Source organism: Mustela erminea, chromosome 1 (genome assembly GCF_009829155.1).
Source record: "Mustela erminea isolate mMusErm1 chromosome 1, mMusErm1.Pri, whole genome shotgun sequence".
Lineage (NCBI taxonomy): Eukaryota > Metazoa > Chordata > Mammalia > Carnivora > Mustelidae > Mustela > Mustela erminea.
In genome coordinates this window covers 65,446,934-65,462,516 of record NC_045614.1, presented here as the reverse complement: position 1 = coordinate 65,462,516, position 15,583 = coordinate 65,446,934, and the positions used below count along the sequence as shown (strand labels likewise).

General features: G+C 37.7%; 1 long non-coding RNA gene across 1 annotated transcript in view; it reads right to left on the bottom strand.

Moving 5' to 3' along the window:
* Positions 1-14,601, bottom strand: part of LOC116600711 — a 33,494-nt gene extending 18,893 nt beyond the window's left edge. Inside the window, exon 1 of the long non-coding RNA XR_004289770.1 lies at positions 14,467-14,601. This is a non-coding gene — a long non-coding RNA (uncharacterized LOC116600711). The remainder of the gene's footprint in view (positions 1-14,466) is intronic.
* Positions 14,602-15,583: the final 982 nt, after the last annotated feature.

Genomic DNA, 15,583 nt, shown 5'->3' with positions numbered 1-15,583 from the left:
TGGGGTCGTGAGGAGTGGCCAATTATATACATTCAAATTGGAAGGGGTTAGGGATAGCTAAGTTTCTAAGGAATTTTGAAAGCAAGGTTTCCAGAATCTTGAGGGGTCTAACTGATGTTGAGAAAAAATCATTTACTACTGTCTGATAAAACCTGAGTCATGAGACTCTTCAGATGTATATCAGTAGGTCATATGCTTGGGGGATGATTGCCAACATGTATCAAGGATACCAAGGATATAGATACAGGAAGTTTCCAAAGGAATATTTATATGTTAATGTAGACTTACAGAATCCTGGGGGTTGGATCCTGGGGCTGGGCTAAAATTGCCTTTTGCTCTTAACAAAGTATTAGTATCCAGGCAAATGTGTTCCTAGAGGAAAGTCACTTTGCTTATTTCAAGGACTTGTGAATGGGCTGTAAGTAGGGAGGAAATTTTTCGTTTGCCTTTGTTTCCCACATCACATGTGATACTGTATGATGTGATATTAACCTGCAAAGAAAAACTTCACAAGTTACAAAAATAAATCATAGATGCCGTTCTCCTGACTGTGATATAAAAATGAACAAACGGACACAAATAGTAGAGCTCCCAAGTATCTATCCAATGAACGTTTAAATTATTGTCCCTGTGTAGCAAGAAGTAATCAGAGGAAATATAACAGACAAACTGCATTAACCTTAATGTAAACCATCCCTGGAGAGTGAGGTGGAAAGTGTATGTTTGTTTCCAACCTCCTGCAAAATGCAATTTATCTTTATAATAATAATTTTACAAAATCAAAAAATTGAACACAAAACACTGTATGTCTATTTCTATTAGTGGCAAATGACAAGCTTAATCAATTAAAATAAAGGTGGGGGGATTTTGATTCACTATATGCAAGGGTCCATCGAGTAGATTTAGTTGAGACGTGAATGAGTTCAAGTTTTTCAAGTGATGTCCTTAAAACCTGTGGTCCTTTTCAAATGTTGATTTGGTGCTTGTTGGGAAAAACTACAGCAAGCATTTCTAGATTTGCATCTTATTAGCTTAGCAATTGCAGGTAAAAGTGAATTTCCCTTTCTAATAATTTTAGCAAAAAATCTGGATAAGAATTTCATCCCTAATGTTGTAACTCCCTGCAGTAACAAAGTAAAGTGTTTGTGGGAAGAGAGAGAATATGTCATTTCAATTGATGGCAAGAATACAATTGGTGATTTTTGAAAATGCTCATTTGGAAAGCTAGATTTTTGCCCTAGGAATAAGAGGAAAACTCCAAAATTTGAGTAAGCCTACAAAGAGAAAACAACAATGAAGCTTTAAATAAGCATTAAATAAGATTGAAATGAAATATGACATACATATTACAGGATGATAAAATATGAGATTATAAAGCTGTCAATTGTTGTCAAATTCATCTTGATTGAAATCCCCAAAGAATTTTTAAAGACTCCTGGCCAGGATATTTTAAAATTCATCTGCTCCCACCAGGAAAAAAAAAAAAAAGTGAAGGAAAAGTGAAAATGTTTATGAAATTATGAGAAGATCTTTGTAGGTATCAGAAAAAAAAACACTCTAAAGAAATAATAATTAGTCCACCATAATATTAGCATGAGGATTTATAAATAAATGCCAGATTCAATGGAGAAAGACCTATGAATAATTAACTGGAGGTGATCTTTATGATGAATTTCACTTTAAATCACTGGAGTCCAAATAGACTCTTTAATAAATGAATGTGTTGATGTACTATTGATAACATTTTGGGGAAACAGCTTTCTTTTGCTCACCCTGCAAACTAGATTTCTCCATGTCAGCAGGTATTTTCTTGTTTGTACCTATTTCCATTCATTCGCAGATTACTTTATCTTCATAGTTCATATCTTTATCTTCATAATTCACAGATTACTTGATCTTCATAAAAATGATTAAAGACCAAAGAAAAGGGAAGAAGAAGTAAAATGAAAGAGACAGGAGAGGGAATGCAGGAAGGCAGGGAGGGGGGCTCTGTCCTAGATGGGAATTAGGTTTCAGGGAGAGGTCACAGCTGGTCCAGCAGGTAAAGCATGATTAGCACTAAGCTCTGGAGAATTGAAGGAGTGGTATAGAACTTTGTGACTGTGTAGGGAGGAAGAAGTTGAGAATAACTCTGAGGTACCTCAATTTCTTTCCTTTTTTATGATTTTCAAAGCTGAAGAGGCCAGATTTTAAAATTTAACATCCAAAATAAAATTTTTATCCAAGAAATTCTAGCAATTTTATATTCCCAAACTACAATTTTTATAATGCTTTAAATCTAAGAAGAGATTATGGTAGATAATCCTCTCTGGAGGAGATGAGTTTGGGGTGAGGGTGGGAAATAAATGAAATATATTTACTTTTTGCCATTTAATTGACAACCACATAAGCAGGATTAACTTGAATTAGAAATATATCTCATTTCTACAAATCCCCAGTACTCATGTCCTTGCTCTCCTCCTTGGGTTGGTTCTCATTGGCTTTCAAGTTGTCTTGACTTTTTAAATGTCCTGTTCTCATAGACATTATTTTCTCAGAGCAGACGCCTGGAATTACAGTCATTGGTAACCATGAGGATGGGTTTCCTGGGACCAACCTCCAATTTGGTGGAGTCCTATTGAAATGCCAATCAAAGTTCTAAGCAGCAGGGGAAGAAGGCTTCCCCGGAGCATTCATATTCTGAAATGTAAATTATGGTTTGCCTTGACTTCCACTGCAATCTTTAAGATGTCCTCCTCCCTTTGTTCAGAAAACATTCTCAGTGCAGCTGGGAATGCTATTTCCAATTAACAGATAAATCTTCATGTAAGGAAAGTAAGCCTATTAACATTCTTAGAGTTGAGCTTGGAGGCTTTTTCTCATAGGCCATGTCAGCTTTGCACTATGTGGGAAGAATCATGGCTGGGGTGGAATATGATTGATTTAAAATGGAATAAAACTGGGGCACCTGGGTGGCTCAGTGGGTTAAGCATCTGCCTTTGGCTCATGATCTTGGGGTCATGATCTCAGGGTCCTGGGATAGAGTCCCGGCTCTCTGCTCAGCAGGGAGCCTGCTTCCCCCTCTCTCTGCCTGCCTCACCGCCTACTTGTGATCTCTCTCTGTCTGTCTCAAATAAATAAATAAAATATTAAAAAAAATAAAATGGAATAAAGTTTTACCAGGAAGTATGCTTATTAATAAGAGTTTAGGAATCATAAACAAGCAACCCTTACCAGACTATTTAGGTTTGTGTACCACCATAATTAAAGAGCATTTTATAAATACAAATAGATGAAAATCTATTTTGTTATTCAAATGATCACTTTTAAATATTTATCTTCCTCTGGGAATGTTAGAAATAATGAGGAAAAATGACTTTTGAGGAAAATCAAAGTTATATGTACACACTCAGGTTCACACATACATGGACACACTGACGGCCTGTTTGTACCAACTGAACCTGTTTTCCCAACTGTGCTAGAATTGAATTATTACCTTCAGCAAGTCACCCTCCTGTCTGTATGCACATTTGCCCCTCATTTTGCCATCTCTTCCACTAAAAGTAGAGTGCCCTTCACCACCGCTTGATTTTGGCCAATAGGATATTCGCAGACTTGATGCAAGCAAAGGCAGTAAATGAATGCTGTGCTTGAAAGTGTGTAACAACTGGCTCTCCACTTCTTTTTTTTTTTTTTTTAATAATTTTTTATTTTTTATAAACATATATTTTTATCCCCAGGGGTACAGGTCTGTGAATCACCAGGTTTACAGACTTCACAGCACTCACCAAAGCACATACCCTCCCCAATGTCCATAATCCCACCCCCTTCTCCCAAACCCCCTCCCCCCAGCAACCCTCAGTTTGTTTTGTGTGATCAAGAGTCACTTATGGTTTGTCTGGCTCTCCACTTCTTAAACAGCCTAAGTGCAGAGCCAATTGCTGAACAACCTAAGGAAAAAGTTTCTGATTTGGTACAGTTAATGATTTCCATGGTATAAATACTCCCACCACAGCCTATTTCAAGCTACCCGTGAGACACTGGTCTCATGTAGTATGTAGTAACAATGGCATTTTATGTCGTAACAAGAGTATTTTATAGGATGCCTACAGAAGGGAAGGAAACATTCTTCCTCCACCCTTCAAGCTCTTCCAGCTGGACTAGAATGAAATTGACATAAGACAGATTAACAGGAGAAAAACCTAAAGATTTATTACAGGAGTTCCAGTAATGAAATTGGGACTTAAAGAAATGACCAAGGCAGGCAGTTTTTTATACTTTTAAGAAAAAAGGACAATAAATCTGAGGAATTGATAGGACAAAGACAACTTAACTTGGTAAGCTTCAATTAGTAAGAAACTCTGAACAGAATTTGGGTTGGGGTAGTAAATTAATAAAAAGAAACAAGGGTTGTTTGAATACACTTCTGGGCTCTAAATTTCCCATCTCTGGTGATAAGGATGTCTCTTTACCTCTTGGTACAGGGGGGGCACTCTTCATGCCGAGTTTTATTTCCTGTTGTCAGGGGGACAGGGGTCTGAGTGTCCTTCCTGCACAGGCTGTCTCTTAAGTAACTTTTATTTAAAATAATCAGTATGCCAAAGTGGCCCATCTGGAGGCAGCCTGCCCTCGGCCTCTACCATACATGTATAATAGACCTAAATGACCTCAAGAAAATGTAAAAAATAATTAGAAAATAATTATTGGAGAAATAGAAACCAAAAAAACAATAGAACAAATCAACGAAACTAGGAGCTGGTTCTTTGAAAGAATTAATAAAATTGATAAACCCCTGGCCAGACTTATCAAAAAGAAAAGAGAAAGGACCCAAATAAATAAAATCAGGAATGAAAGAGGAGAGATCACAACTAACACCAAAGAAATACAAACTATTATAAGAACATACTATGAACAACTCTACGCCAAAAAATATGACAATCTGGAAGAAATGGATGCATTCCTAGAAACATATAAACTACCACAACTGAACCAGGAAGAAATAGAAAGCCTGAACAGACCCATAACCAGTAAGGAGATTGAAACAGTCATTAAAAATCTCCAAACAAAAGCCCAGGGCCAGACGGCTTCCCAGGGGAATTCTACCAAACATTTAAAGAAGAACTAATTCCTATTCTCCTGAAACTGTTCCAAAAAATAGAAATGGAAGGAAAACTTCCAAACTCATTTTATGAGGCCAGCATCACCTTGATCCCAAAACCAGACAAGGATCCCATCAAAAAAGAGAGCTATAGACCAATATCCTTGATGAACACAGATGCGAAAATTCTCACCAAAATACTAGCCAATAGGATTCAACAGTACATTAAAAGGATTATTCACCACGACCAAGTGGTATTTCTTGCAGGGCTGCAAGGTTGGTTCAACATCCGCAAATCAGTCAATGTGATACAACACAACAATAAAAGAAAGAACAAGAACCATATGATACTCTCAATAGATGCTGAAAAAGCATTTGACAAAGTACAGCATCCCTTCCTGATCAAAACTCTTCAAAGTGTAGGGATAGAGGGCACATACCTCAATATCATCAAAGCCATCTATGAAAAACCCACCGCAAATATCATTCTCAATGGAGAAAAACTGAAAGCTTTTCCGCTAAGGTCAGGAACACGGCAGGGATGTCCATTATCACCACTGCTATTGAACATAGTACTAGAGGTCCTAGCCTCAGCAATCAGACAACAAAAGGAAATTAAAGGCATCCAAATCGGCAAAGAAGAAGTCAAATTATCACTCTTCGCAGATGATATGATACTATATGTGGAAAACCCAAAAGACTCCACTCCAAAACTGCTAGAACTTATACAGGAATTCACTAAAGTGTCAGGATTTAAAATCAATGCACAGAAATCAGTTGCATTTCTCTACACCAACAGCAAGACAGAAGAAAGAGAAATTAAGGAGTCCATCCCATTTACAATTGCACCCAAAACCATAAGATACCTAGGAATAAACCTAACCAAAGAGGCACAGAATCTATATTCAGAAAACTATAAAGTACTCATGAAAGAAATTGAGGAAGACACAAAGAAATGGAAAAATGTTCCATGCTCCTGGATTGGAAGAATAAATATTGTGAAAATGTCTATGCTACCTAAAGCAATCTACACATTTAATGCAATTCCTATCAAAGTACCATCCATCTTTTTCAAAGAAATGAAACAAATAATTCTAAAATTTATATGGAACCAGAAAAGACCTCGAATAGCCAAAGGGATATTGAAAAAGAAAGCCAACGTTGGTGGCATCACAATTCCGGACTTCCAGCTCTATTACAAAGCTGTCATCATCAAGACAGCATGGTACTGGCACAAAAACAGACACATAGGTCAATGGAACAGAATAGAGAGCCCAGAAATAGACCCTCAACTCTACAGTCAACTCATCTTCGACAAAGCAGGAAAGAATGTCCAATGGAAAAAGACAGCCTCTTCAATAAATGGTGCTGGGAAAATTGGACAGCCACATGCAGAAAAATGAAATTGAACCATTTCCTTACACCACACACAAAAATAGCCTCAAAATGGATGAAGGACCTCAATGTGCAAAAGGAATCCATCAAAATCCTTGAGGAGAACACAGGCAACAACCTCTTTGACCTCAGCCACAGCAACATCTTCCTTGGAACAACGCGAAAGGCAAGGGAAGCAAGGGCAAAAATGAACTATTGGGATTTCATCAAGATCAAAAGCTTTTGCACAGCAAAGGAAACAGTTAACAAAATCAAAAGACTACTGACAGAATGGGAGAAGATATTTGCAAACGACATATCAGATAAAGGACTAGTGTCCAGAATCTATAAAGAACTTAGCAAACTCAACACCCAAAGAACAAATAATCCAATCAAGAAATGGGCAGAGGACATGAACAGACATTTCTGCAAAGAAGACATCCAGACGGCCAACAGACACATGAAAAAGTGCTCCATATCACTCGGCATCAGGGAAATACAAATCAAAACCACAATGAGATATCACCTCACACCAGTCAGAATGGCTAAAATCAACAAGTCAGGAAATGACAGATGCTGGCGAGGATGCGGAGAAAGGGGAACCCTCCTACACTGTTGGTGGGAATGCAAGCTGGTGCAGCCACTCTGGAAAACAGCATGGAGGTTCCTCAAAATGTTGAAAATAGAACTGCCCTATGACCCAGCAATTGCACTATTGGGTATTTACCCGAAAGATACAAACGTAGTGATCCAAAGGGGCACGTGCACCCGAATGTTTATAGCAGCAATGTCCACAATAGCCAAACTATGGAAAGAACCTAGATGTCCATCAACAGATGAGTGGATCAAGAAGATGTGGTATATATACACAATGGAATACTATGCAGCCATCAAAAGAAATGAAATCTTGCCATTTGCGACAACATGGATGGAACTAGAGCGTATCATACTTAGCGAAATAAGTCAAGCAGAGAAAGACAACTATCATATGATCTCCCTGATATGAGGAAGTGGTGATGCAACATGGGGGCTTAAGTGGGTAGGAGAAGAATCAATGAAACAAGATGGGATTGGGAGGGAGACAAACCATAAGTGACTCTAAATCTCACAAAACAAACTGAGGGTTGCTGGGGGGAGGGGGTTTGGGAGAAGGGGGTGGGATTATGGACATTGGGGAGGGTATGTGCTTTGGTGAGTGCTGTGAAGTCTGTAAACCTGGTGATTCACAGACCTGTACCCCTGGGGATAAAAATATATGTTTATAAAAAATAAAAAATTAAAGTAAAAAAAAACTATTGGAAAATAATTTTATTATTATTATTAATATAACATTTTATTATTAATTAAAATGATTAGAAAATAATTTATTAGAAAATTATTATTAGAAAATAATTATATCTTATTGTTTCTAAAATAATTAGAAAATTTGTTTTATAAAACATTTTATATTCAAAACTCATTTTATAAAAAATGAGTTTTGAATATCTGTCTTTGTTTTTAATATATTTAACTGTTTCTTTGTATAATTTAAGTTTTAATAATAGCTGTTTTTAACAAGCAGCTCACAAAAGGCTGAAAATGTAACAGTCAACTCTTATAAATAAGTGCAACCAGCTGAAGCACGCCCCTGCTTGGAATGAACTTTTCCCATTGGCCATTCCCTACTCCACCTTGTCATTGTTCTGAGAAGAAGGCACCCCAGCTAGCTCACTGGCTTAAGGGAAATAAAGACATGAAGCAGTGTCTCTCAGCTTATTCATGAGTCTGCAACCTGAAGCAGAACCGCCCTGCTAAGCTTTGCCAAAGCTTGAGCAGACCTACAAACGCTGAGATCCATGGACATGAATGATAGCTATTTCAAGCTACTGAGTTTGGAAGTAATTTGTTACATAGTATTAGTGTAGTAGTATGTGACTAATATATCAACTTTTTAGAGGGGAAAACAAATAGAATCACATTATTTTTATGATAAAATATTACTGATATATTTTGATATTGATATTGACATATTATGATAAGAGCCAGTAAGTTATTAATCCTTATCTGAGCTAATTATTGTTATTTTTGTGCTTTCTGTGGAAAGTAATTTTAAACAATATAAAGATATATCCTGGATCACCTGGCTGGCTGGTTTATTACCAGGGATTATTGAATTACTTTAGTGATAGCATTTGCTTGAGATTTACATTATTTTGATGCCAAGTAAATATTCATAGTAACAGCATTTAGCAATTCATGTGTTGGTAAGCAAACCTGACATCAGTAAGGTGTGTTTTGATGTCAACATGTCCAAAGTCACCCCAGGTCTGGATCTGTAATAATTACCGGTAATATAGATATACTTCTTTTCACAATAATAACTCACAATCAGAGGAGAGTTCTACAGATGAGACTGTGCTTACGTTTTTAATAAAGTGAGACATTGATTTGACATCATGAAAATGCCAATGCAATAGAGCCAATGGAATTAATTTTATTTTAGTTGTCCAATGAAAAACAAAAGCCTAGAAGAGAATTTAGTATGCAACCATCTATATACACAGTGTAGTCATAGTGTGTGGGACAATGGCGATTTCTCAATTGTTTAAAAAAAAGGCGGGGAGGAGAGGCAAAAAAAAAAAAAAAGGCCCATCAATTAGACCTAACAAGTATGTTGGCCTTAAAATCACACATAGATTAGCAAGCAGTTTCATACTCATATCACAACCAAAACATGTTCTGCCAGAAACATGTGGCTCCGTCTAACTTCACAGCTCCCACTCTAGTCTAAGTCGCCACCTGCTCCCAACCTGAGCACTACTCCTTCTGCCCTTGTTTCTTCCATTCATTCTGCTAAAACAGAACTCAGATCAGGTCATTCGTCTGCTCAGAACCTACCAAGGCTTTCCCACCTCACTCAGAGAGCCTCCCAGTGTCTCAGGGATCCTTCTCACCTCCCTGCTCTCCTTTCTCTTTCTCCACTTTCCTTTCTCTTTAACCCTTGCTCACCCTGCTTTGCTCACCCTCAGAGTACACAACCTCCAGACAATCAGCCACCATGTGTTAGAATTGTGAGACCTTTAGTGCTTGTGCCCTCGTGCCCCAAGTTTGCTTCCCACATTATTCTTACAGCTGATTCCTTATGTCCAGACTCCACTATGACTGTCTTCTTAGTGAGGCCTTCTCTCACCATCTTACTGGAAGTTGAACACCACGCCCTTTCTCTCATTACCTCTGCCAGTACAAAATAACTATTTGTTCTATTATACCAATTACTCTGTTTATGACCTCTTCACACCCACAAGAATAGAAGCTCCACGTGGGCAGGAATTTGGGTCTATTTGGTTCACTGTGGTATGTTCAGCACCCAGAACAGTGTCTGCACATGGTAGATGCTCCATAGTTGCTGATTAGGTATTTGCTTATAAAGTTGTGAAGGTCAGATGGGGTCACCTATGTACAAGGCTTGGCATTGACCCTGTTTTATAGAAACCTCCCAACAACTGTTCATGATAATCATGATTTTCTTTTTCTTATTGAAAGTCAAATGTAGGTGACAATGTGTAGAGGAGGGAAGAGTGATTTAAAACTTAAGAGACGGGCACATTTTTAAAAAGTGTTCTAAATAAATCTCTAACAGACTTGATGATTTTTCAAAACGATTTAGAAGCTCTGGACTTAGCATTATAAAATACCAAATTTCAAATTTGCTCAGATCTCTCTCCATTTCAGTTCTCAAGAGAAAGTAAATAAAGTGACAGATGAAACAAATGTGATGAAAGGCTTACATTCTTGGGTACTTCTCCTTATGTTCGAACTCAATAAAGAGCTGACTTGTCTCTGGAGCCTTTGCCAGCAAATAAACACACTTTTCCTTTGCTGGCTCTCCTTCCTGCCAGGCTCACTAAGTATGCATTGTCTCGAGCTCTTCAGTACTTCTCTTCAAGGCACTGTCCCTCAATGAACTCACTCCTCACGTGTTTGTAGCTATCACCCATGCTCGGATTTTACCAACTTTCCCCTGGTTTTCCTCATTTCTCATTCTTCCAACACTTTTACATTCCTTGCTATTTCTCAGATCTCTTTATATCTAACTGTCACAACTCTGTTAGGAATGTGAAACGCTCTCACCAGGATGTCACTTGCCTAAGTGATTCCGCTGACTTCACTCTTTTTTACTTTGTTGCCTTGGAATGTTTCACCAAAGATCTTAACTCTTTTTTTTTTTCTTGCTTTCTCACAGTAATTACTTGGATCTTTTCTTTCCCTTTTCTACCTGCAGTTGCATTTACAACAAAGTATATTGAAAAGCATTAAGATATGTTTCCATTGTTTTCTGATTATTCATTAATACTATTATTATAAAATATTTCTACAATATGAAGTATATTGAGAATAAATATCCAATATCCTTACACCTATCACTCAGAATGAGAAATAAAACATTAGAAGATGTTGAAGTCCCTTGTCCATTCTTCTGCAATCACAGTCTCATTATCCACAAATAACAACAGGCCAACAGAGTTCATTTTTTATCTTTCCCAAGAATGACTTTTAAATGGAAAGGTATAAAATTTTGTTCATATTTGTTTCTTTAAACAATAACTACTATTTTTTTCATATTTTGCATTTCATGTAAATGTTGTCATGCTCTTTTTATTCCCAGCATCATGTTCAGAGGTTTGTCTGTGGTAACATACATACTTCTAGTTCATTCTTTTTCACTGTTGTATAATACTCTATCATTCAAATATACCGTGATTAATTTTTAGAGTATGCAATAGATTATTTGTTCTTCTCTAACAACTGCTTAAATAATCTTTCCTAATTGTCAATTTAGTTAATCCCCTGCCCCACTCAAGAACATAAGTAGCTCTTCTTTGCCTATAATAGCACTAATTCTCCTACAGCTCTCATCCCCTAATAACATCTTCCAAATATACCACAGAAAACTAGCCAATTGAGTAATTTTTATTCTCCTTTATTCTTTTATCTACTTCTCTGTTGTTTCAAGCTTTTACATAATTTAGACCTGGTCCTTCTAATTTAATCTCTACCTTCTTCTCTTTCTTGCTTCTGCTTACATGCTTCTTACACTATTGGCAAATACTCTTTTTCATGAATACTCAGGAAAGTACCCACTCTATTCTAAAGTACTCATTGGACCTCCACTGGAAATGAGTGGGATGCAAAGACAGATAAAGCATGAAACATAGCCCCTTTAGAGAGTCAGATAATTATATGTCCAGAAAGAGACAATGGCAGTTCAGCACAGTGACTATAACATTCAGATGTTATGTAAGGTGCTGTGGAAACACACACGCAACTTCTTGCTTGCCTTTGAAAGAGAAGGAAGGCTTTTAGGGAGCAAATAATGGACCCATAATGAGATTTAAAAGATGAATAGCCAGTTGAGAAGGTGAGATGGGAAGCAAATGGAAGAGGAAGGAATCTGAACAAAATTTTTTGAACTACATCCATCACACTACACAGGCACAACATGAATTGAGAAAGTTTTTTGTTTGTTTTGTTTTTACAGATTTTATTTATTTGTTTGACAGATAGAGAGAGAGAGAGGGAGAGCACAAGCAGGCAGAGCGACAGCCAGAGAGAGAGGGAGAAGCAGGCTCCCCACTGAGCAGGGAGCCGAACGTGGGTCTGGATCCCAGGACCCTGGGATCATGACCTGAGCTGAAGGTAGACGCTTAACCAACTGAACCCCCAGGCAGTTTTAAAACTTGAGAGTTAGGGAGTGATCAAGGGATCAAAGAGTTAATACATCTAAAGGGCTGTACTTCTTTTGTTCCCCACACCCAGTAAATACTTTCTGTTAGCCAAACAGTAGAAGGCCTTGAATGCTGGGCTTCTGTACTTGGATCAGGGCAACTGTGAAAAGGGATTTAAATGAGGAAATAACATGGTAAGCTTTGCTCTTTAGAGGGAACACTCTGAAGGTACTGTGAATGGATAAGACAAGAGAGAAGAGCATGAGTAGGGAGGAAACCAAAGTTGCCACTGAGAGACAACTAGGCCAGGGGAGAAGTGGTTGCAGTGAAGTTGAGGAGGAGGTGGGTTCAACAGCCACTGAATGTGGGAACTGAGGGAGAAGAAGGAAGACCCATGAAGGAAGTAGAATGAAGAAGTTCTCCTTAAGAAACAGAGTATTTCCTGTTTTTTCCTCACTGAACCATCTAATAATAACTTAAAGCATGGTTTTCAATGCAGTGTCTGATGATGACTGAGACTAGGAAACAATGTTCTCTAGTAAGATATATTATGACATATGGGATTAATGGATCATGTTTGTTAAAAGCAATTAGAGCAGTGTTAAATGAGCAGAATGAGCATGGTTTTTGGTACTTAAAGAAAAAAACAGGTATTAATTTACAAAAACAAAAACATGCTTCAGAGAATGACTCCTAGATTGAGACTTACAGCCACTTGTTTTATGATTGAGAAAATTTTGTCTCCAGAGTAGTATATTAATTGTGGCTGTCAGATTCATGTTCTTTAATTGTTCTGTGAGATGAATGTAATATTATAAAATGTTAATATCATAATGAAGCTTAAAATACAATCAGAAATACATTATAGCAGCTTCCTAACATAGAGACCAAAATTTAACTAGCTATTTTAATTCAATAGTCATTAAATAAACTTCCTTTGTCATCTTCTATGTTTATCAGAGATCAGGAGGTGTTTTAGGAAGTGGAGAAACAAGGATAAAGAACAAAAATGCTGCCTTGGATTAAGTCACAGTTAGCCCAGTACAAATAGGCAATTACAATAGAGAAAACCCCAAATGTAGCAAAAGCATGCATAAGACACAAGGATAGTCTGTTGAAGGTTTGAGATCCAGGGAAGGATGGGGAAGCATTGCAGGGTTTTAAAACAGAAATGGGAAAGATCTGAGACATGTTTCTAACACATCTCTTTGGTTGCAATGTGGGGAATGGATTGAATAAAACCAACATGAGAGGCAGGGGAATATGATACTTGATTGTTGGACTGGCCAGTTGAGAAAGAATTCATCTCTTAACTAAGGCATGAGGTAAAATACAGGGGTTGGGGAGAGGAGATGGTGGCCAAAGGAGTTTTGGAGCAGAGCAAAAAAATCATGAAATTGGTAGTCTGTTGAACAAGTGGTGACGTAGGTATACGGTGTCTATCTAGCACTAAATGGATAGACTGCTACATCTCAGCAGAGGTGACATGGCACGGTGGGCAAGGGCACATTTTGCCACAACTTGAATCCTGGAATCACCACTTACTTAGCTGCGTGTTCATGGACTTGTTTGTTTACACAAGCCCCTTATTTTTCAAATCACAACAATCATCAGAGTCCTTCATCTCTAGAGTAAATAAAACCAGCCAAACTGTATAGTTACCATCTTGAGACGTAACCTCTCTACTACCTACTTCATTGAGTTATTGTGAAGATATAATGGATTAAAATATAAAAGTGTTTAAAATAGTGTCTGACACATAGGAAACACAATGGGAGTGTTGGCAATCGTTATCTTATTCCAACATCCAGGTGCATGTTCTGGTAGCATCACAATGCCCTTCTGAGAATTTCCAGAGGATGTCTTATATCGTCTTCTGCATCCTAAAAGTAGATGATGCTTTCCTGCCAGAAGGAGAGTGTCACACACAGGGAGAGGCTGGCACTCTGCATGGCTCTCAACACCCCAACCTTGCTCCCACTCACCAGAACTTCTTCCTCCTTTTTAATTAAGGCCTTGCTCAACATCATTCAGAAAAGTCCCTCATGCCTAATCTGTGACTCATAGTCCAACCATTTGAACAGTACAAATGTTTCCTCTGCAGGAAGGAGCAGATGCTGTGGTGGAAAACAAGGAGGGGAGAAATAAAGCAGGGAGCCTCATAAATGCGGAGGAAGTTGAGGCTTAAAGAAATCACAAGTTTTCATAGACATGTTAGCTTATACAAGCTTCTTATTTTTCATAACACAACAATCATCAGAGACCTTTGTCTCTAAAGAAAATAAATCCAGCCACGGTCACATCAGTTACCATTCTGGGAGCGTTGATCTGCCATTGGATGCTGCACCAGGTGGGAAAGTCTTCTCTCCAGGTAGCAATAAAAGAGTTATCAACTCACTCTGGTACTCCTCTGGGACCCAAAAAGAAAAAAAAGAATAATCTAAGTCTGGCACCTAGGTACTTTCCTCAGTGGGTTGTCATGGCAACAGGATATAGCAACTGTTTTCAGGATTCTAAGACCTTGGCAATTCTCACGCGTTTCTCTGCCTCAGCTTCTATGTATGCATAGACATATGGATACCAGAAATGGTGCCAGAATTTAGAAAAGGATTTGAAATTTGTGCCAGAATTCCTCCGGGTTACACAAGACCTCAGCTGACCTCACAGAGTTTGGCTTGCTCTGCACCACCATGGATAGCACGACCCATCCAGTTCCATTGCCTTCTGGGGCCCAGTTGCTCCAGCTGTAAAATGAGACAGGTGGACTCAGCAAGCAAAAAGGATAATGCGAACTCCACAATGTTTTGAATCTTAAGAGTTTTACAGAATTTACTTCTAGAGTTCTTCACGGTTGAGCTTGAATATACTGTTGTGAGAAAGAATAAAAAGCCTCCATTAGAAGTCTTATTGATGTAATTATTTACTCTTGATCATGTAGCTTGTTATTGAAAGAAACCATTTAACTTATTGTGTACAATACACATAAGAAGGCATATACATACATATATATACACATATATATAAAATTGTGTGTGTGTATGTGTGTGAGAGAGAGAGAGAGAGAGACTCCAGCTTTAACTCAAGCTTTATTCTCCCTGAGAATCCAGAAAAGAGAGAAAAAAAAGAATTCAGGAAAGGGTATACTTTTTATGAGTTCAGCGATTGTGTCTATTTTGTACACTATTACATCCTTAGCACTTTGGACAATACTTGACAAATGTAGATGATTAATAAATCTTTGGGGGCATGAATTGAATGAATGAATGAATGAATGAGTATATGAATGAGACAGAATAGGTCTACTTAAGGTTCTTCAGATTTGGTAAAAAGTGACTCTTGGAAAGAACTCCTTAAGTGTTGCAGTTATCTAATGTCATGTAACAAATAGCCCTAAAATGCAGTGGCAAAAAATAAATAAATAAATTTA